The 22,438-nt window shown below is 38.3% G+C and overlaps 1 long non-coding RNA gene across 1 annotated transcript in view; it reads left to right on the top strand.

Moving 5' to 3' along the window:
- LOC113920831 overlaps window positions 1-21,082 on the top strand; it is a 34,790-nt gene extending 13,708 nt beyond the window's left edge. Inside the window, exons 3-4 of the long non-coding RNA XR_003519385.1 lie at window positions 1,700-1,788; window positions 21,013-21,082. This is a non-coding gene — a long non-coding RNA (uncharacterized LOC113920831). The remainder of the gene's footprint in view (window positions 1-1,699; window positions 1,789-21,012) is intronic.
- Window positions 21,083-22,438: the final 1,356 nt, after the last annotated feature.

The raw sequence follows: 22,438 nt of genomic DNA, 5'->3' as shown, positions 1-22,438 counted from the left end.
ATCTAAGAACTTCTCCTTGTCAAATCAACCCTGTTTTATTCTGATTCTGTGAAGTATTATAAATAATGATTATCACAAACATGGCCTTATGCCTAACAGGTATAAACTGCCATTCTAAAGGGACAGAACTGGACATACTCCTACGTGTATACAACCAGGAATTAGATACATAGAAAAAGCCACAAATTGAAGTCCTTGAAAAGGGATATTTTGCTACTTTAACAACTTCTTCGATTCTAGAGCATGCTTTCCATGGATCCACAATTCCCGGTATAAATGTGCTACGGATCTTACAACCTGGATATCCATCCCCCCTGGAGATCTAGCTCTGAGACTAACATATGTTAAAATCCCTCCAAACAGTTTCAGTCTAAACGTAGAGAGTTGTCTCAGATCTTCAGATTAAGAAGATGGTATCAGGTGTAGATAACTTCCTTCTGAGACCTTGGAATTAAAACCTATGAGGATGACAGTCTTATATTTTCTTATTTTCTTTCTTATATTTTCTTCTTTTATTTCTCTGATTACTTCTTTTATTTCTCTGATTACTTACTTATATTTACTTCTTTTATTTCTCTGATTACTTACTTCTTTTATTTCTCTGATTACTTACTTACTTATTATTTCCTTGTGTTGGTTCAATGAATTAAGCAATTAAAATGACCATGGAGTCTTTTTGCCTTTTTCTCAATTATCCTATTTCCTCTAAACCCTTGAGCTCTCAAATTTTCTTTCCCAGACATTCATAGCAATTTCCAATCTTTCCAACTGTGGGATTTGTCATCTGGCACCAGAACTCTCTAATAAGAATTTTATAGCCAGACATAGAAGCCCCAACATAGCCCTACAGTAATAATCATACCTCCTGTTGTATTTAGTAGCAGAATGAATATCTTTAATTCCAACACATCTCCGTGTCTTGACTGGAACTATAGTTAAATTTATTTTTCATGTAGCAATTAGAAATGATTACATGAGTCAGCTCTATCCAAAACGTAATAGGACCAGTTAAGTCCAAACAATAATTTGTAGCAACCAGTTACCAGAGGCATTGTGTTTGTATCCCCTCGTTTTGTACCCATGGGGCTATTCTTCTTATGAAATCAGGTGCCCTCTTGTGTTCATCACGTCAAAATTAGACCTGTGCCTTATATATGGCCATCTGGTTCTTTTTCAATGCAAACTTCCAGGTTGCTTGTATTTTATTAAGATAAAACTATGTCCACTTATTAGATGGCATCTGAGACACTGGATTTTACTGGTTCGTACAAAATTCTACCTTGACTAGGAGTTCCCAATGTGAGCTATGTATTCTGCAATTTATCCCTGACTATGGCCCAGATAGCAAATAAAAGAGCGCAAGTGTTAGAGGGCTAATAGCAGCATACATTCATCCATGAAAATAGTTTAGGCAATAGACTTGCCCTCAACCGTTTACTGGCTCCCAAAGGTAGAATCGATGCAATTACTAAAATATCTGGTTTCATCAGGGAAAGCAATTTGGAAAAGGTAGAACAAACAATCAATTAAGATAAAACATCACCTAGTTATCTAAGGTCAGACAAACTAATCCTCGAGAACATTCTGTTGGTTAGGTCTAGGCCAATAAGAAAGCTGGAAACAGGAAGTTCTAAACATTTTTTATGATATTTGTGATATTGGTCATATGTCTTGCCTCTCCCTACTATCCAATTTGCAGGTGATTCGAGACACTGCACAGATGTTATTCTGAGCTGACACCTGGCTGATGACATCAGTTCAAAAAGAGAAGAAAGCCTTTATGATCCGGTTAGTTCCTCCAGAATCTGAGATTCATCGGAAGAGGGGTTTGAGGATTGATGGGAAAGATGCTATATATAGATCTAGCAATATTTTGCTTTGTTGAATTTTCTACGCTACATTCAAAAAATTTGTTTTCTTCCACTTACTTAAAATTAGTTTGTCATTTTTGTTGTAGCATCTTGAAATGGAAGCTTACTCAGTTATTTTAGTCTTCTTATCTAATATGTAGTTCAGGTATACACTTTTCCCCTCAGAATTACTTTAGCTATATTCTAGATATGATGTACCACTCACTTAACAATATTTCCTTATTTTCATTTTGTTTCCTCCTTTAACTCATGTATTAATGTGAAATTTATTGTTAAATGTTTTATTTAATGCTCAGGCTGTTGGGGAATTTCTAATTATTTGATTCTAGCTTACTTTCAGACTTCTCAGAAAATATACCCTAAATTATCTCAAATTTTGAAAAACAATTTTTTTGAGGCTCTACTTATGACCAACTATATGGTTCATTTTTGTAGCTATTTTTAAAGATTTTATTTATTTATTTATTTATTTATTTTGAGAGAGAGAGCACGTGCATGCATGAGCAGTGGGAGGGGCAGGGCAGGGGGAGAGAGAGAGAATCTCAAGCAGACTCCATGCTAAGTCCAACATCGGGCTCAGTCTTACAATCCTGAGATCATGACCTGAGCCAAAATCAAGAGTCAAGCACTTACCTGATTGGGCCATTCAGGCACCCTATGGGTAATTTTTGTAAACGTCCCATGCACTCATGAAAAGAAAACTTTAATCACATATACAAGAATGAGGTCAACTTTAATAATTTTCTGATCCTGGTTAATTATGCCAGATCTTCTATGCCTTTACCCATTTTATATCTTCCTGTTCTGGTGTGTTAAAGTTCTTTTTGCCATTTTTGTAGATTCATCATTTTTGGTTCTATCAGTTCCATTCATGTATCTAGAAGTTCTAGCTTAATGTATATTCAAATGAGGCCTATAATATATTCTAAAAGTCCCATTTTACCTCTAGCAATTATGAAATATCCCTTCTTACCTCCAGTATTTCTTCTTGCCTTACAGTCTACTTTTAGTTAGATCAGTATATGTGCTATAGCTCTATAACAGCAGGGACAATGTCTTGATTTTGCTCAGTGTCATGTTCCCAGCCACTACTGCAGTACCTGGTTCAAGGAAAGATTTCCCAAATATTCATGGAAGGGAGGAGAATGTGAAAGAAGGGAGTTTATACATTCCCTGAATTCTAGATCTGTGATCTTGTATTAGTGAAGCTTCTCCAGAGATATAGAACCAATAGCCTGTACATACACATGATACATAATTACTATCACATATGTATAAAATTACTATTACATAGATACACAATTACTATCACATGTGTATAGAGAATACTATCTCATATATATTTATAGATAAATGCATGGATACAGATATGTTATATATGATCTCTCTCTCTTGATAGATCTATTTTAAGGAATTGATTTACATGGTTGTGGAAGTTGGCAAGTCCAAAATCTGCAGGGTAGAACAGGCCAGGGAAAAGTTGCGCTTTGATTCCAGAGGCAGTCTGCTGCTAGAGTTTCCTCTTTGTCTTGGGAAGGTCTTTTTCTATTATGCCATTCAACTGATTAGGTGAGACCCACCCACATTATGGAGGATAATCTTTTTTATTCAAATGATGTAAATTTTAATCTCATTTTAAAAATACATAGAAATATCTTGCATAATGTTTAACAAACTATGCGGGTGCCTTAACCAGCTAAGTTGACACACAAGATTAACTATTGTAAGACTGTGGGTAACTATGACAGTAGTTATGTTCTTTGGGTTTCTAGCCACCAAGGTGGCCAAAAGTTAGCAGGGCCCCGACAGAGGAAGAGGTCATACTCCACAGTTCTTAACTAACCCTAATAATTGCTCAGTTATGAAATTATTTTCACTTTTCAAGTTCTCCCAAAAGATGAAATATTTTATCTACCAAAGTTAATGTATAAAGCATATTTAGAAAAGAAAAAATATATAAATATCTGCTCTTAACTATATTATTTTATCAGTGGTGCATCTTCTGGTTTTCACAAACTTCTCTGATTCTCTCTCCTATCTCTCTTTGCATGAGTAGAAAGTGCTCTGTTGGATGTTTAAGGAAGGGAAAGGATCTGACAGAGCTGTTTCTTTCATCCGGAAATCTGAAAAGTGAAAATGAAAACTATCCTCATTGTATTTAAACCCCCATGGTTAAAGGGACCACCTTTAAAACTTATCAGTTCTTTTCAATGAAGAGTACCAACATAGATTTGAATCAGCTTTTTCTCCCATGTGATTAGCGTGCTAATTTTGTGACACATGACAATTTTTTTAATTAGCAGATTTACCTTAAAGTAATCAGCCATATTCTAGGCACCCAGAACATTATAAACATTATCATAAAAACCCATTTAGAATTCATCAAAAGATGAATTAATTTGAAATATTTTTCACTCAGTAGATACTAATCACTTTCTTCAGCTCCTATTTGTTGAAAACTCTCTGGAAATTGAATTAGCAATTAAACACTTTCTGTTTTACATTAACAAGGGCTACTGAATTGCTAGAATATTCTCTCAACTAACCTATAGTTTTCTGCAGGTCAAAATTCACCTCTGGCCATTTGTAACTAATGACCCCCCCCACCCCACCTTCAACACCCGTATACACACACCTAACTCAGATCACTTTGTGCCTCTGAACTTTTAAGCTTGTTTATGTGTTTCTTTTTGAGTGCATTTATGTCTTTTTCACATGTGTTGGTTCTCTTAATGCTCAGTTGTAAATTAGGTACTTTTGAAAGTTCCATTAACGTTTTAAATACCCCAGGGTTGTGTTTAATACACCAAAGTAGTAACATACTGAATAGCTCCCTAGTGGTTTTAAACAGTTAATGCAGCGTCAAAAGAAGCCTAATTTATTATTAGGAAGTAGTTTAGGCACAAAAAAAAATTCATTATTTCAGAATTTTTCATGACCATAAATCAAAATTTCAAAATGTCTTTAGCTGTTTGTGTGCTCAATGCCAAATCAAATGGCATTGATTTTCCCATTTTCCCACTTCCTTTGAGATGATCATTTAGTTCTGTCACTCCTTTTTTCCTTGCCTTGTTTAGGCAAGCTGGCACATGTCACCACTTGAAAGGGCATTAGAAAAATGCACCGCTATGGTATACTCTATATATAGAGTATAATATATCTCTATACTTTCCCAATAGTGGCACTAAAGTACTTTCATCCCTTGTGTGAGACTGAGATAGTCTATGCATTATGTCTAGTAGCATCCCTAACCTCTACCCATTCAATGCCAATAGCACACCTGTCTTCAGCTGTGACAACCAAAAAGCTCTCCAGACATTGTCACGTGTTCCCTAGGGTCAGAGGGCAAAACTGTCTCCCGGTGAGAACCACTGGAGTCCATATTACAGCTCCATCTTTAAAAAAAAACACCTAACAATTAACTTTCTTACAGGAAAATTCTCATTAAAGATCAATGCCATTAGCATTAATTAAGTCAAATTTCTTGGCACTTAGAAGTTACCTGTTAAAAGGTCTTTAGCTCATTCAAGGACACCGATTTGAATAATCCACGTACTTACTGGTTTAATATCATTAATACTGTTAAAGCAGCAACTTTAGGCTAATCCAAAATCTCTCAGGCACTGCTCTGATGGAGCTTAAATAAAGACAGCTGCCCAAAGCTTGGCAGTGTGCTAAGAGACTTGAGATAAAAGAGTCATCTACTCTTCCTGTGTCCTGGAGAACTCTGCTCTCTGACCTCCATGGGTAAAGACCACTCAGCCTATTGCCAAATGATGTTTCACAGGAGGATTTACATTTTAATTCTACTGGAAATATTTTAAAATGCTAAGGATTCCTGGAATGACCACTGTCATTAATGACTTACTCCTGGTCTATACCTTGTTCTCCATGTTTTATACCTGGGGGGAGGATATTTCCCCCCCTTTACAACTACCTTTAAGCATTTCATTTATTGGATGGCTGTTCGTGCTATTTAAATACTTGTTGCAACTCCCTTTGTTTTTTACTTAATCTAACAAACATTTATGGGATGTTTCCTATGTAATAGAGTAGCTCCTGTTGTCCCCTAAGTAAATTGTCCTATAAGTACTTAGCTGGTAAAATAAAGTCATATTCTTTATGGCATCGGTTTCTGTCTGCGTCTTGGGAACTAAAGAAGCTTAGAGAGTAAATATGAAAAGCATTTTCTACATTTTAAGCAATTGTCATATACAGTGGGACAACTATAATGGGCAAAATGTGGTACATATATACAATGGAATATTACTCAGCCATCGGAAAGGATGAATACCCACCATTCACATTGACATGGATGGAACTGGAGGGGATTCTGCTAAGTGAAATAAGTCAAGCAGAGAAAGACAATTATCATATGGTTTCCCTCATATGTGGAACATAAGGAATTGCCTGGAGGACCATAGGGGAAAGGAGGGAAGACGGGAGGGGGGGAAATCAGAGAGGGACACAAACCATGAGAGACTATGGACCCCAGGAAACAAACTGAGGGTTTCAGAGGGGAGGGGGCTGGGGGAGTAGCCGGGTGATGGGTATTAAGGAGGACATGTGTTGTGATGAGCACTGGGTGTTATATGCAACGGTTGAATCATTTAACACTACATCAAAAACTGATAATGTACTATATGGTGACTAACTGCACATAACAAAAAAAGAAAGCTATAACTCCAAAGATGATTTTTGCCATGATCATTTGATTATAAACATGTTAGGTGCTACTTGCCCACTACCATATAAAAATGTCCTTATTTTATCAATCCAACTTTCCTGGTGTTTATCAATTTATACTTCTATCTTTTTCTGGAAAGTAATTTAGGGAGACTTGTCATCATATGCAAAATATACTTGGAAAAGGTAGTCGTGTCTCCCTCTTCATTATGAAAGATTCTGGGAGTATGACCAAGGAAGAGAGTGAACAGCATTTCAGGAATGTTGTTTCCATAGGCCTTTAGAAAAATAATGAGAATTCATTTTCCCACTTCCTTTGAGATGATCATTTAGTTCTGTCACTCCTTTTTTCCTTGCCTTGTTTAGGCAAGCTGGCACATGTCACCACTTGAAAGGGCATTAGAAAAAATGCACCGCTATGGTATTCCCATCTGGTCTTAAGCTTCTACCATCGTTGCTGCCTGCATCAGCTCTGCGAAGAGCTCACCCCTCACCTGTGCTGCAGTTCTATCAGTCTCTCCCTCCTGTCTCCCGAAGCCCCCAGCATCATATCTCCATCTTCCTTGCTCTTAAGATTTCCCTTCCCAGCCATTGTTTTCTTATTATCCCAACTCTGCTCTTCATACTTAGGTTTCTCATATATCAGGCTTATGCGGACATGGGTTGTTGAATGACTGAACTTCTTCAGTTCAACTCTGCTTCTCTCAGCTTGTAGACAACTCTACCTAACTGAAATCAAAGGGCAGAGAGACAGATAGAAAGAGCTGGGCTTGTTTGCTATGTCCGAAATGACTCCAAATTAGATTCTGAGCCACAGTCTACCCTCTGGGCTCAGCAGACAGAGACTTGAAGAGATTGGATGCTCATGGCCTGTAACCCCCTCAAGAGATGGGGAGATTCGAGGGGGCGCCTGGGTGGCTCAGTCGTTAAGCGTCTGCCTTCGGCTCAGGTCATGATCTCAGGGTCCTGGGATCGAGCCCCGCATCAGGCTCCCTGCTCAGTGGGAAGCCTGCTTCTCCCTCTCCCACTCCCCCTGCTTGTGTTCCCTCTCTCGCTGTGTCTCTCTCTGTCAAATAAATAAATAAAATCTTTAAAAAAAAAGGAGAGATGGGGAGATTCGAGGATGATAAGGAAAGGGCAAGAAATTTAACTCATAATAAACCTACCATTGCAATACCTGTTGGCCCAGCGGAGTAAGGATCATCACATTTTACACATTACTACCTCTGACCTAAGAGGGGTAAGTTGAGCAGGCAACTTAGCGCTCAGCCCAGGATGTCAAGACTCCTGTTTTCAGAAAAAGGCTGAGGAATCCTCTTTTAAACATTCCTGGGGAGTATTATATGGCTTCCCCTTCCTGTTAGATCCGTTTCTTCACCCATTAGAGTAGGTAACCAGATGTGCCTGTCACATATGGATGGGGACAATTTGTAACCAAGAGAGAAAAAGGAGAATGAAGCACAGAAAACGGTTCCCCTATTAATTTGCACACATGCAGGTCTTGTCCAGATACCTTAAAAGTAATAGTTTCCCTTCCTGAAATCTCCAAGGCTGTGTGGTTGACCATGAGGTCAAGGGAAGGGCTAATTGCAAGAGCAGCTGTCATCGACCCAAAGAGTTAGCTGAAGAATCAAGTACAAAGGCCTACTGATTCTCAAAACATTCCCCGGGGCACTCATGAGAGTTTTGTCACTCAGTGTTAAGGAGATTTGTGATGGGTGAACCACAAACATATTTAGATACATTTTTCTTTCTTCTATTTAACACTACGAATGGTCACTTATGATGGATTTTCACATTATTTTAGATATACCTAACATTATTAATATCTGCCAGAAAGTTATACCTAAATTCCATATCTAGCATCACAAAAACAAAACCAGGGACGCCTGGGTGGCTCAGTCGTTAAGCGTCTGCCTTCGGCTCAAGTCATGATCCCAGGGTCCTGGGATCGAGCCCCGCATTGGGCTCCCTGCTCCGCGGGAAGCCTGCTTCTCCCTCTCCCCCTACTTGTGTTCCCTCTCTCGCTGTGTCTCTCTCTGTCGAATAAATAAATAAAATCTTTAAAAAACAAAAACAAAAACAAAACCAATTTTAAACTATTTGGGCTGTCAAACCAAGAACTTAGCCCTCATTAAAGTGATATAACCAAAAATATTATTTCAAGTACCCTTAGCAATGGAAGTCTACAGCTAGATTACAGTTGCATTTATTCTCTATCTGTAAATAAATACCACATACCCTTTTTCTTAAATCAGCAAGGCAGACATTGTCAGTTTCAAACTATTAATTACTAGGTGTTAAAATTATCCATCTGAAAACTAAATGAAAACATAAGATTATGATGTAACGTGGGAAAGCAACAGAATGTTTGATGGTTTTAACTATGAAAATATGTATTCTCTTGGACAATGATGAAGAAATACTTTGAAAAAAATAAGTGCTTGGTATTTGAGGGCTTATCCAGGGATATTTTAATGTCAGAGTTTTCTTTAATATGATGGGTACCTCATGATTTCTTTTAGAAAAAGTAAAAGGTGGCTTCCAGAAACATGGGAGTTTGAGTTTAGTGCTCTCATTTGAAGAGGACCTGCAAAAATGGACAGGGGTAATGGATTTAAAAACACTCTTTCCTTATTCAGCTCATTTCTTAGGACGAACAACATAATTATCCATCGTAAAACAACATTCGTAAAGGTTACCTATGGTACTAAGTACAGCTGTACCTATCTTACTCCCACTGGTATGTGTATGCAGGATAAATGGACAGTAATGTGTATGTTACATTTTGGCTGTTTTCACGTGTGTTCCACTGCGAACGAGGTAGTGCATCTCTTAAGGCCAGTAAAATCCCTCCAACGATGAGAAATAAGGCCCTTGAGAAGAGTGAGAGTCACATGGCAGATACTTATCCAGTTAGTATGTCTGGTCTGAATGCACAGTAATGAAAAAGAACCTCTACCTTCACACTGGCCACTTAGATCTCTATGGCACAGTGTTTCCAGAGAGTAGAAAGAATGATTTGTTCCACAGCAATTTGCTATTTCTAGCTCTCCCAGCCCATATAGAGAAATTTGCCCAATAGGGTTAACAAAAGTTAACCCTTGGTTGATCAGTGAATTAAAACCAGGCATCCATTCCTACAACATCTGGCTTAAAAAGAATGTTATAATTGAGGCAAGATGGGAGAAAAAAAATCACAGATAGTCCATCAGCCTATTTTTATTAAAAATGATATTAATCCTAGCATCTGCTATTAGGTCTCAGCTAATGGTTATACTTGCTCTGGTATTCAAATTTCTACTCCGATCTCTTCAGATCTGTGACCTTCAGGTTCTGCTGGTGTTCAATACTCCTTCATACCTCCATTCTCAGCTGAGTCAATTGGTCTTCACGCTCTTCCCTCCTTGAGGAAGTCCTCCTCACTCCATTCTTCAGCTTCATGATAACGACCTGTCCTCTATTCAAAGATGGGGTCTTTCAATAGCAGGACCACCACGGGGATAATATTGGGAAAGCAACTAGTATGTGAATGCCGGAGCTGGAAGACGAACCCAGCACTCCAGCTCCTGCATCAGCCACTCTTCCTCTTGCTTCACTTCCTGTCCGCTTCCCTGACCTAAATGATTTCTCCCTCTGTATTATGTACATCTTCGAATCTTATTTTGTGAATGTCCCACTACTCTTTAATAAAAGAGTTTTTCCACATTCTGCCTGCCAAAATAAGCTGCAGACAGAGGTCACCGGGAGGATAGGTCACAGGTGGTCAGCATGAGCAGACCATTGTCCTCAGAGGACTAGTTGCCCAGGACCTCAATAAGACACTGGAATTTAGAGAGGAGTTCTTCAAGCCATTAAAAACATACATTTCATTTGCAATAAAACAGCATTAAGCATTCAATCAATAGATTGCAGATGAATATTTAAAAATCTGCAAAGAACTAGTCTCTCAAGAAACACTGAGATTGTCAGTTGTCATCAGAGAGATGATAGGGACCTGAATTTTCCCCTGGGGGGCCATTTTTTGCTCTGGGTATCACCCTTCCTCTCCTCTCCATCACGGTCTCTACTCACATGGGTTCTTGTCTGATCTTTGCTCTAAGAGGTGCTTTCATTATTCCCCTCCTCTATTTAAAAGCAACTAATTATTTTCATTTATTTTAAAAGAAATCATCCACATAGAATATTCTCTGTCATCACTGCAGAATTAAGCTGTCATCTTTACAATCAGAAAGTAGGACATTGGTCCACACCAGAAAAGCAGAGGAGGTTCTCAGAGGTCATAAATCTGTGTTGGTCTCTTAGTCACAGTTGTTTTCTAGAATTAAATCTCATAAAATGGGGTCGTGGGTGGGGTGGGGAGAGCTGTGACTGGGTCCCCCTGGAGTTTTTAAGTCTCAGAGTTGTCCTCACTGAGCTTCCAGCAATTTATCACTTACAGCTCAGGTTTTCCTTCCTGACACTGGTTCCTGAGGCTGTTTCCCCTCCTCCTGGGTCTCAGCTCCAGGAAGCTGTGCCTCCTGTATTCCTCCTTCTGGTTCTCTAAATCTTGAAGGCAGCAGTCTGCCTTGTGTCCTCCCTTCTCATATGGCTCCAAGAGCAGTTGATTTTTCAGTCCGTTCAGCTCTTTACTTATTGTTACGACAGAGGGGTGATGTCTAAGCTCTTTACATGCAGAGCTGGAAACTGGAAGTTCACAGTGACTTTCTGTGTCATGAGATCAATAATCTTTAAGGTAAAGTGGGCAGTGTTCTCATCATCTTTACTCTATTCTGTCATCTCTTTTCCCACTAAATTCATACTACCAGGGATAGCATTTCTCTTCATTGAAATTATATTTGAGGTAGACATGAACTTTTAATATTTACCTTTATCAACCACTGCATTCCTTTATGTTTCTCTTTTGCAGTGGGAAAATACTAGAATTTTTTTTTTTGTATTTTTGAACTGCCAAATTCAGCAGATCTTAAAACAAGGCATTTCATGAAGAATTCTACTAATGGGCAAATCTGTTATAATAATTACTCTATGTTGAACAGATGAACATTGCTGCTAAACATATAGACTTCATAAGCTATTACACTTCAGGTTGTTTAGTGTAACTTGAGACATAGTTACTAACATAGTGGGCTATTTTGTTAGCATTAAACATTTGTTTTACATATAATGACCTCAAAATGCCTAGAATGGAACCAACTCTTCACAGCTTCTTCATATGATGTTATGTTTACAGAAGGATATCATTCATATTTAAATATTTATAGAAGACTTTAAATTAGTGTTGATAACTTCAGACCATTGGAATAGAGAAATTTTCGATAAACATACGCATGTATGCCACTGGAAAAATCCTTAAGGTCTCAAACACAGCATATTTATCTTCATCTTTAAGGCATGCTAAGTGCTGTTGTTCACTTTACTCTCATCAGGGTTGTGGCTTTCCCTGAGAGAAGAGTTTCATTTTCTTTTCCAGAACATTTCTTTCCCATGACTTGGGAGTTAAGGAACCTAGTTTTGGCCTCAGTCTGCCAAAACTCACCATGTGAGAAGTCACAGTGCACTGGGGGGCCTTAATTGCCTTCCCTATAGATTGTGGGGAATGTGCTATAATATTTCTACATGCTTCTGGAGATCCAGATGACTCTTACCTGGACTTTTTCTGCCCCAACAATTATATTACTGAGCCACTCTTTTCTTCTCTTGCAGCATATTTTCGAAAGAGTTCCTTCACATGGGATGCTCGCTCAGTTGGTTAAGCATCTGCCTTTGGCTCAGGTCATGATCCCAGGGTCCTGGGATTGAGTCCCGTGTCGGGCTCCTTGCTCAGCAGGGAGCCTGCTTCTCCCTCTGCCTGCTTCTCCCCCTGCTTGTGCTCTCTCTCTCTGACAAATAATTTTTTTTAAAAGAGTTCCTTCACAGATAACTATGATGGTTTGCTGTAACTGTCACAGTAGATTGCTCTTACCTCAGATGCTTTTTAAAAAAAAATAACATAAGTAAATTTATATTTACCCATGACCCAGCAATCCCACTCTTGGGTGTTTGCCCTAGAGAAATGAAAACTATGTTCACATCATAACGTGTATGGGAATGTTTATCTCAGTTCTATTCATAATTGTGAAAAATCGAGAAAAACACCCAAATGTCCATCCACTGGTAAGTGGATAAACTAACTGGATTCCATAGGACTGAAAACTACTCAACAAACCAGTGACATACACAGCACGTTGGATGAGTCTCAAAGATGTCATGCTGAGTAAAAGAAGCCGGTCTCAAAAGATTACATACATTATAATTCCATTTATATTAGACATGCTCAAAAAAGGAAAGCCCCAGTGTTGGAGAACAGATCAGTTGTTTCGAGGGGCTAGGGGTGAGAGAGTGTTGACTACAAAGAGAGAGTACCAGGGAGCTTTTGGGGTGATGGGACTGGTCTATATCCCAATCATGGTGAGTGTTACACAAGCTTATGCACGTGTTAAAATTCATAGAACTGTACACTAAAAAAGTCAATTTTACTGCATACTTATTTAAAAATTAAATTGAATCAGCAAGGTACAAATGAATAAATAATGATATTAAGATAAATTAGTAGACCATGATTTACCACTGATTCAGGAATAACCTCAAGGCAAGAAAATATAATGATTAAGATCTCAGTTTTAGAGTCAGTCATTAGAATTTTTTCCTGCTACTTAATAATTTTGTGATGTCGGGAGAGATGCTGAACTATCCCGAGACTCACGTCCTCATTCATCAAACATATGTGCTAATAATCCCCACCTCAATAAGTTGTAAGGGTAAATGCTAATGCACTGTACTTAGCTGTTAATACTTTTAGTAATACTGTTAAGATTAGGGTGGAAATGGTTGTATATATTTCTGTATACATTTAGTGGTTTTCTGATAAGGAAAATCTGGCTATTACATCCCATTCCCCAAAATACATACAGGCACCGCCATCAACCCCATAATCACTGCCATACACAATCAGGCTAGGGCTATGCTAGAGGTTCCAATCTGTGATATCAAATGCTAACTACTGCTAAGCAACATCCTGAGAACTTCCATCTGAAGAATGCTGCAAACAAACTTTGGAAATTAAAAAAAAAAAAAAAGAAAGAAAGAAATGCGGTTGGTGAAGCAGTGACTATTTAGAAATCCAACATCTTCACTCCCAAAAGAAAGACATTAGGGTCTTTGTCCTTGACTTGCCTTTTTCCCTTAGCAATCACTCCCGTAAACTCTCATCTAATCTGTCAGTTTCAGTGATTGCATCTTGGCAGCGGACGACTCTCGAATCTATATTTACCATCTTGGTCTCTCTCCTGGGTTTCAAGATTGGATTTCTAACTCCTGTTGGAGTTAGATTATCCGAATTGTGATCTCTAAGGCATTATCTGAGGCTGAGCTCATTCTTTTTCCCTTGCAAAGCTCCCTCTTTTTTCTGATTTCTAAATTCTGTTAATAGTGCCACCAGTTTCTCTGGGAACTCACCCCAAATGCCTGGTGTCATTGTGTCTTTCCTTTGCCTAGGACCATGAAGCATGTTTTTGCCCTATTACCTCTAATTTAAACTCTTGCAACAGTCTCCTCACCAATGTGACATATATTAAACTGCCATATTGATCCTAAATACAGTCCCTGTGTAATTTCCTTGTTTGGTAAGTAGATACATAAAACAATTCACTAATTACCTGAAGAAGGAATTCTAAACAATTTGTCCTAACATAAATTTATCTTGATTCCTCGCTATATCCCTTCAACCAAGCCAATAGTTTCATATGACTGTTTTATACTTCCTCAGTGTTACAGCTTTGTTAATTTTGTTTTATAATATAACAAATTGGTTAATATAATATTCCTTTTGTCTGGAATGCCCTGTACCTCCACATATCCCACGTTTATTTAATTCCAGCTTAAAAGCCTTACCATGTTCCCCATATTGGGAGTGATTCTAGACTCCTTTGAGCTGACATAGCACATTCGTTATTACACTTTTATGAAATGTATTACTTTCTGCCATTCATTAGAAGTATTTATGGGTATATATTATATCCAGTGAGAGTAAAATATATGTCAAAGTCCAAGTGCTGAAGTGACTAGCCTTACACCTCGTATTAGTAGGTGCTCCTTATGTATATTCTACTGAAGAAAAATGAACGAGCGTTATTTTACCCAGATTAATCAGGTCATTTTTCTGTAGCTCCCCTCCACCCTCTACCCCTGGAGTTCCACTGTGATTTCCTTCTGCATACCAGTGGCCAGAGTGACCCACGCTGATTTGATTGGTAGATAAATAACCCCTCTAACACCTATTCTTTGAAAAGATAGCCAAAGCTGGCCTAACACATAAGGCTTTGGCTTAAGTCACAGTCTAATACTAATACTATTAGTATTCCATGGTGTTCCATTCACTTACTCAGAGCCCAGATATATGAGGCTTGTGATTGCACTGTTTTCACTGCAGAGTATTTCACCTACAAAAGTATGTTTTTGCCCTTGAAAGAGTGTTGTTGCTATAACATGGAGGGAAGCCAAAGGGGAGTTAATGGCTAAAGTGTCTCTAGACTCAACTTGGCTCTTTAGGCTGATACCATTTCTTTGGGTCCTGGAATATGGGTCCCAGTTCCTGGAATTTGGGTCTGTTCCTATGGCAGTGAGGTTTTAAATTCCTGTTACCAGTGGAGGTTTACAATGAGAAAATATAATAATTAACATCTGTGCTCCTTAAATCTGCAAGTTTCCAGAATTGTGTAAATCAATCAATTGTTTTTGCTGCATTTATTTGGATATCCAAAACAGATTTGATATTAAAAAAAAACACTTAACTTCATTTTCCATGTTCCTTATTTACAGATGCAGCTAAATTCCTAGAATTTAAGGTTCCTACCCTACCTCCTCACCTCCTAAGTGGAGGTCCAACAAAATCTGGAAAATAAAGAATTCAGGTTTCTGTATATTTGAGGGCAGAGTCTGGGATTATTCCTTTGCTGAACCACAAACAATTTAGGTATTAATGCACAGACTGCAAAGCTCTTGCATGGCTAAGTACAACACTCAATCCAGTTGTTCTCAACTCCACTGTGGCCGCCATAAGGCACTGACCCTATTAGCTATAATACTCTAACTTAGGCTTCATTTGCATTGTAAGAATTATGCCAGATGAATCCCTTTTTAACAAAAATGCATCTAATCTTCAAGGGGACTTATCCACCCAAAAGCTTGTGAATGTTAGCTGCACAATGAGCCAACTCATCCAAGGGAAATATCAGGGAAGGAGGAGTAATTGTTTGCTCAGATGAATCACAAAGCTGATGGCATGAGGCAGGAGCTCCAGTAAACATCCACTCCACCCACCAAGATCCCTGCCTCTCTGCCGCCTCCTCCCTTCCCACCGGTTTCCATCATCTGCACCCTAAGGCTCTACTGTCTATGGGAGTCATTTCACCCTTCCTGGGGGAAGCAGATACATCTCTGAGCTATTTTATGTTTCATTTCTCTCTTAATGAATACCACACACATGACTCTTGAATGTGAGTGATGCTAGCAATGAGTAATTAAGTCTGGTGGGAAGGACAGCTCAGGCAGAGGTAAATAGATCTGGCATAGAAACAATACGTTCTGGTTTCATAGTTTTCTTTTGAGTGGCAGTGTCAGGTGGTCATGTGGAGTCTAAGGTTGTCTCACACACAAACTGACAAATCTTGCAGATGACAACTCTTACTGTCCCAAGTATCAAACATCTCAGCTATAGACAGGAGGCAGTATTTTCACATGGACAGCTGTGATAAAACAGTAAGGCATTGCCATGATGGATTTAGCTTTAAAACGTGTCCCCCTCTCTTCTAAAGAGTGTTACAGTTTTAAAGTCCCTTTACTCAACACCTGGCCTAAATATGCCACACAGGGAGCACCTGGGTTTGGACTTGCATCATCCTAACAGATGTTTTTCTTGGAATCGAGCCATCCATAAAACTTAACTCCTTTCAACAAGCCTTTATTGAGCAACTACAATGTGCTGAGTACCTATTCAATCATTTAAAATGTAGGCTGTCTAAAGGCAGCATTTCATTTTTCTCAGTGGGGAATTCCATAAAATCTGTAAAATGTTTCCTGCATTAAGAGTGAACAAAAGGGAAGCATTGCTAAGAGGCTTCTTTTTACAGCAAGGGTATTAAAAGAGCCATTGGATCCAGGTGCCACTTTACACCGAGCTCAGTCACTCTGGGAAGCCAAGGTCATTTCCCTTAGACCATAAGGGAACACCAAGGCAGCTTTTCAGGGTCACCAGTATTTTTCTTTGCTGGAGTACATGTTTAAATGTTTGAAACCTAAATGAATCCTTTGGTAGGGATGCACCCAAACTTCATAAATGGAGCTGGTAGGGGCAGGAGGGGGACAAGTATCAGCAGGAGTAATTTATCTTCCATAGCACAAAGCTTTTGTCCAACATTGTACCCTAGCAACTATTTGCCAGGTAACATGCTGATACGGAGTTTATTATGATGGTGATTTAAAAGGTTTTAGAAGAAGTGGTAGGAAAATAAGATCATGTTCATTTGAGAATCTGCCGGGAATCACTTGAATCGTTGCTGCAGCAGAGAAATACAACTTCAGTGTTCCAAAACTAAAAGGTAGTGATGACTGTTTCTAATAGAATGTGCTCTTTCATCTGTATAAAGACAGTGCTTAAGGATGTGGGTTTGGGAATCAGACCACCTGGTTTAAACACCATCGACTACCATTTCCTAATTGTACGAATCTGTGAGAGTCACTAATTTGGTTTTCTCATCTATAAAATGGGAATAATAATAATAATAACCACCTCACAAGGTCCTTAAGTGACTTATTTAAAGGACAAACATAAAGAACTTAAAACAATGCTTGGCATGTTGTAAACGTTAGCTACTGTCATTTTGTACATGTTTTAAGAAAGTAGTTTCAACATCAGACACCTGGACATTTGGGAATCAAGTACCATTTACCAGACTTGATATTACTTAATTCAAATACTATGTAATTTACAATCAAACCATAGATCTTCATTCAATATATTCAAAATAAAATATTTTGCCAAAAGAAGCAGTTTTTACAAAAGTCCTGTCATCATCCCTGAATTTCTTTTTTTTTTAAGATTTTTATTTATTTTATTGAGAGCCAGAGAGTGCAAGCAAGCAGGGGGAGGGGCAGAGGGAGAAGGGGAGAGCATTTCAAACAGACTCTATGCTGAGTGTGGAGCTTGACACAGGTTCAGTCTCCTAACTTTGAGATCCTGATATGAGCTGAAATCAAGAGTAGGACACTTAACCGACTGAGCCACCCAGGCACCCCACTCCTAAATTTCCTTTTTTTAATTTATTTTTAAAAAGATTTTTAAAATGTATTTATTTTAGAGAGAGAGAGAGAGAGAGAGAGAGAGGGAGGGAGGGAGCTTGTGTGAGTTGGGGCAGGGACAGAAGGAGAAAATCTTCAAGCAGACTCCTCATTGAACATGAAGCAGGATGTGGGGCTTGATCCCAGGATCCATGAGAACTGACCTGAGCCAAAACCAAGAGTCAAGACAATCCACTGAGCCACCCAGGCGCCCCCGCTCCTTTTTTTTTAAGGATTTTTTTTCCCACTCCTGAATTTCTTAATGTCATTCCTTTTTTTGTTTGTTTGTTTCTCCCCTCCCCCTTCCCTCCCTTCCTTTCTCTCTTTCTTTCCCCCTGTCCTCACCTCAACCCTCCTCCTCCCTCCCTTCTTCCCGTTCCCTCCTTTCTAAGCTGGTCCTTTTGTTTTAGGTTATCCAGATAGGTTATCCACAAAATCCTCAAGTTTGTTTCAGGATAATTCTGGTCTGTTAATTTTGATACCCTTGATGTAATTAACCAAGTGATAAAGGTTAAAATAACTACATATGATTGCCAAAAATTATCCTGATTTTCCCTTATTATCGAATCTTATTTTCTTTTCTTCTTTTTTTTTTTTTTAAGTCTTTCTCATTCCGATTTTTCACCAATGATCCAGCTCTGGTTTTTTTTAAGATTTTATTTATTTATTTGACAGAGAGACAGCGAGAGAGGGAACACAAGCAGGGGGAGCAGGAGAGAGAGAAGCAGGCTTCCCGCTGAGCAGGGAGCCCGATGCGGGGCTCAATCCCAGGACCCAGAGATCATGACCTGAGCCGAAGGCAGACGCCCAACGACTGAGCCACCCAGGCACCCCTCGAATCTTATTTTCAAGATTGTTTGCTAAAGAAGTAAAAAGTGATACCCAGTCCATCAGATTTAAAAACTTTGATGATCTTATCCCAAAATTAAAACTCTTTACCCCAGGGCGCCTGGGCAGCTCAGTTGGTTAAGTGACTGCCTTCAGCTCAGGTCATGATCCTGGAGTCCCAGGATCGAGTCCCGAATTGGGCTCCCCGCTCAGTGGGGAGTCTGCTTCTCCCTCTGGCCCTGCCTCCCCCATATTCTCTCTCATTCTCTCTCTCAAATAAATAAAATCTTAAAAAAAAACAAACTCTTTACCCCAGAAATACTTTTACATGTGTGTGTTTGTTATAGCAGTGATATAATTGTTCCCTTTCTCTGGAGATTATAGATTCATAGTTATTTCTCTGTTTTTAATTAAAAATAAGCCCTTTCATTTATATTATATATGTAAGAATAGTAACTATAAAATATTCACATTGCCAAGTAGTAGAATCACATGGATCAAAAAAAAATCCAGAATTATTTTAATAATTTTATCTGCTCCTTTAAAAAAATAAGCACTTGACTTTGAAAAAGAAAGGCTGTCATTATTTCTAAAAGCATTTGCTCATTTTCTTCTTATAAAGTTACAAGGTTATGAATTATTATAGAATATAGAATTACATATTTGAAAGGTTCAGAAGCAGAACAGGATTTGAATATATGGCAATTTTGAAATTTCTGTACAGCATTTTTTCAAAAGAAATTAATTTTTAGAGACATCTTACATATTTAAATGTACACAAACAGAAAAAAATTAACACACTTCTAACATTTTGCATGGAAAAGGTGATTGCAAGGTGCAATATGATACTAAATGAAATCTTGAAAAATATCTTGACCCAATGGCGTGCAGACATGATTTACAGTCTGTGAAACACAAATTGCCACTAACCCTTCTTCCTCTTCAGGCTCTGCTGAATTAGAACAAGGATTCTAAGCTCTCAGCTTGGCCCAACTACCCCCTTACTCTCTGACTTTGCTAACATCACTCCCTCCCATCCCCTCATTTCCTTTTCTCACCTTCCCTAGAAAGATTTAGAGTTTTAGGTGAAACTGTAGCCATCCAGGTTTCAAAAGGAAGGGCTAACATCATCCAGGACTGGGGGTGTGGGGGGTCACCTTTCTTGGAGAGCCCAAGGTAGGTTAAGTATTTCCACAGAGGCTTAATGAGCATATATCCAAGGGAATGTTTGTTGGAGTACCTTGAAACTTCCAGGTCTGAGAAGGGATAATTCCATGGAGGCACCTGACTCTAGGCATCCTTTCAGTCAATATGCTCTCATAGGTGGGCCTCAAAGAGAGAGGGTTAGGGCTCCCTGAGAAAAGGAAGTTCAGTTCTTTCTTTGAAGTTCAGAGAGAACTGGATTAGAAATAGGCAAAAGTGGTCTTCTGAAGAAAGTATCTTTGCCTCCACACTTTGTTTCTAGAGGTAGACTCTGCAGAAAGAGCTATAACTACTGGCCTGATTTGATCAATGAACATTTGATAACCATCTATTGCATGCAAAGAATGAGCTAGACGATAGGAAGAGAGGCTGGTGAAAAAACTCAGAAGTGCCTTCCAGGAACTTAAACAGTGTGAGAAAGACAGCTGTGCACAGGGTGTTCCTCTTTGAGTCACCAGAGTAATTTGCAGTGCCCAACAGAATTGATCCATTATGAAGAGGGTGGTTAAATGAATGAATACATAAACGTATACAAGAAGGTATGATATAAGGATAGCAGAGAAGTAAAAGTCAACAACCATGGTTGTGAAAATGAGGAGACAGTGAATTCTTCATGGAATGATAAGCCATCAGAACATGTCTAATGGTAGGAGAAGCTTCTGAGATGAATTTTAAAGAAGGGTTTCAATAGATAAAGGAGGAAGGAAGAGATATTTAGACAAAGGGACAGATAGGAGTAAAGTTATAGAAGATTTAAAAGAAGAATCATATTGTTTAAGATGATTAGAGCATAGAGTTGGTGGTGAGGAGTCAAGCTGGAAGGACAGATTGGGTCTTGACTGTAGAAGTCCTTGACTAAGGTGTTGGTGGATTTGGACATTATTCTGATGGCAATAGAAGTCAACAAATGTTATTGAGACATGGAGCAAGACCAATGAAGGGTATTGTTATAATCCAAGTTAGGAAAGATGAGGTCCTTGTAGGAAGAGGGTGAAATTAGTAGACAATTTAGCAAAGTAATTGATAGTCTTTTCATTGCATGTTGTAGGAAGAGTAATCATGAGAAGAGAAAGAAACAAATTCTTGCACAAGGTTTCCAGTCTCGGTGTATGGTAAGATTATAAAAAAATATTTTCACATCCTGCTGAGTTATATAAAATATATATAACATGTAAATACAATAGATATAATATATAATGTATATTATATAAATTTATATATTATATATAATATACATAATATGTAACACATTATATAAACATCACACATCAACTACTAAAGGAAATTATTATTATTAATATTTCCCATTTGGATGATGAATCTAAGATTCTGAGAGTTTTAACAACTTCTCAAAGACATAGCTGGTAAATTTGAGGAACTGCATTTCAACTCCATCTGACTGAAGATCATGTGACCTCACCCCCTGGGAGATGACATAAGTGAGATATGAGACCGAGAATGGGGAAAAAGTTGTGAGGAGGGCGATTATGTGATCAGTATTCTACATATAGAGTATAAGTTACCCCTTGTGCATTGGTATGGAACTCTCTGGCATATAATTGGAAATTCAGTGCAGAAAATCATGAGAGAGACCAGGATGCACATTTCTGAGTCTTCTGCCAAGAAGTGTGAAAGTTAGAGCACTGTTAAAATTGCTCAGGAAGAGAGAGTAGGTTAAAAGAATTTGTGTGGATGCTTTCAATTAAAGCACCACAAGGAAGGAGATAAAGAGAATGAAGAATAATCAGAGAAGTAGGAGGTGAAGCAAGAGAGTGTAATGTCAAAAAAGGCAAGAGTTTCAAAGAGGGGTCATATGCTTAACAGTGTCCCATGCTACAGGAGGTCAAGTACAATCAAAACTTAAGTGGAGTTGCTGAGTTTAACAATTACTAGGTCACTGATGAGATTTATAAGTGATGTTTCTATGGAATAGTGGAACCGAAGTTGGGTTTCAGTAAGTTAGCAAGTAAATGGAAGCTGAGGAATTCCAAAAGGTAAATGAGTACTGCTCTTTCAAAATCAAATTAAAAATAATGCATGAAATATGCCTTTTGAAAAAAATACAATGCAGATATACATAAAATAAACCTTAAACATCCCCATTCACCAACCACTCAATCCCACTTACTTCCCCATGGTTACTGGTTAATGATAGATTGCAAAATTTTCTGGTAGTTTAATGTGTTTTTATGCCTATACGTAAATGAACACCCACATATATGTATATACATATTTAAGTATATGCACAAATAGTCTGGAAGATAGTTAATGCTCACCAAATATTCATGTGTTCCCCTATATTTTCCCTTTCTTTGTAACAAATTTTGACCAAGGGATTAGGTCCTTTCCAAGATGGTAAAGTTAAGAACCCTAGAACACATTTACCTTTCTCATCCCCCGTAACTGGGAGACTTGCCCAAGAAATCAAATTGGAGCTAAAAGGAAAGAATCAAGAGTCATTTCTTGCCAAGAGA

This window comes from Zalophus californianus, chromosome 3 (genome assembly GCF_009762305.2).
Source record: "Zalophus californianus isolate mZalCal1 chromosome 3, mZalCal1.pri.v2, whole genome shotgun sequence".
NCBI lineage: Eukaryota > Metazoa > Chordata > Mammalia > Carnivora > Otariidae > Zalophus > Zalophus californianus.
The sequence above is the reverse complement of the archived record's forward strand: the minus strand, read 5'-3'. Positions and strand labels throughout refer to the sequence as shown.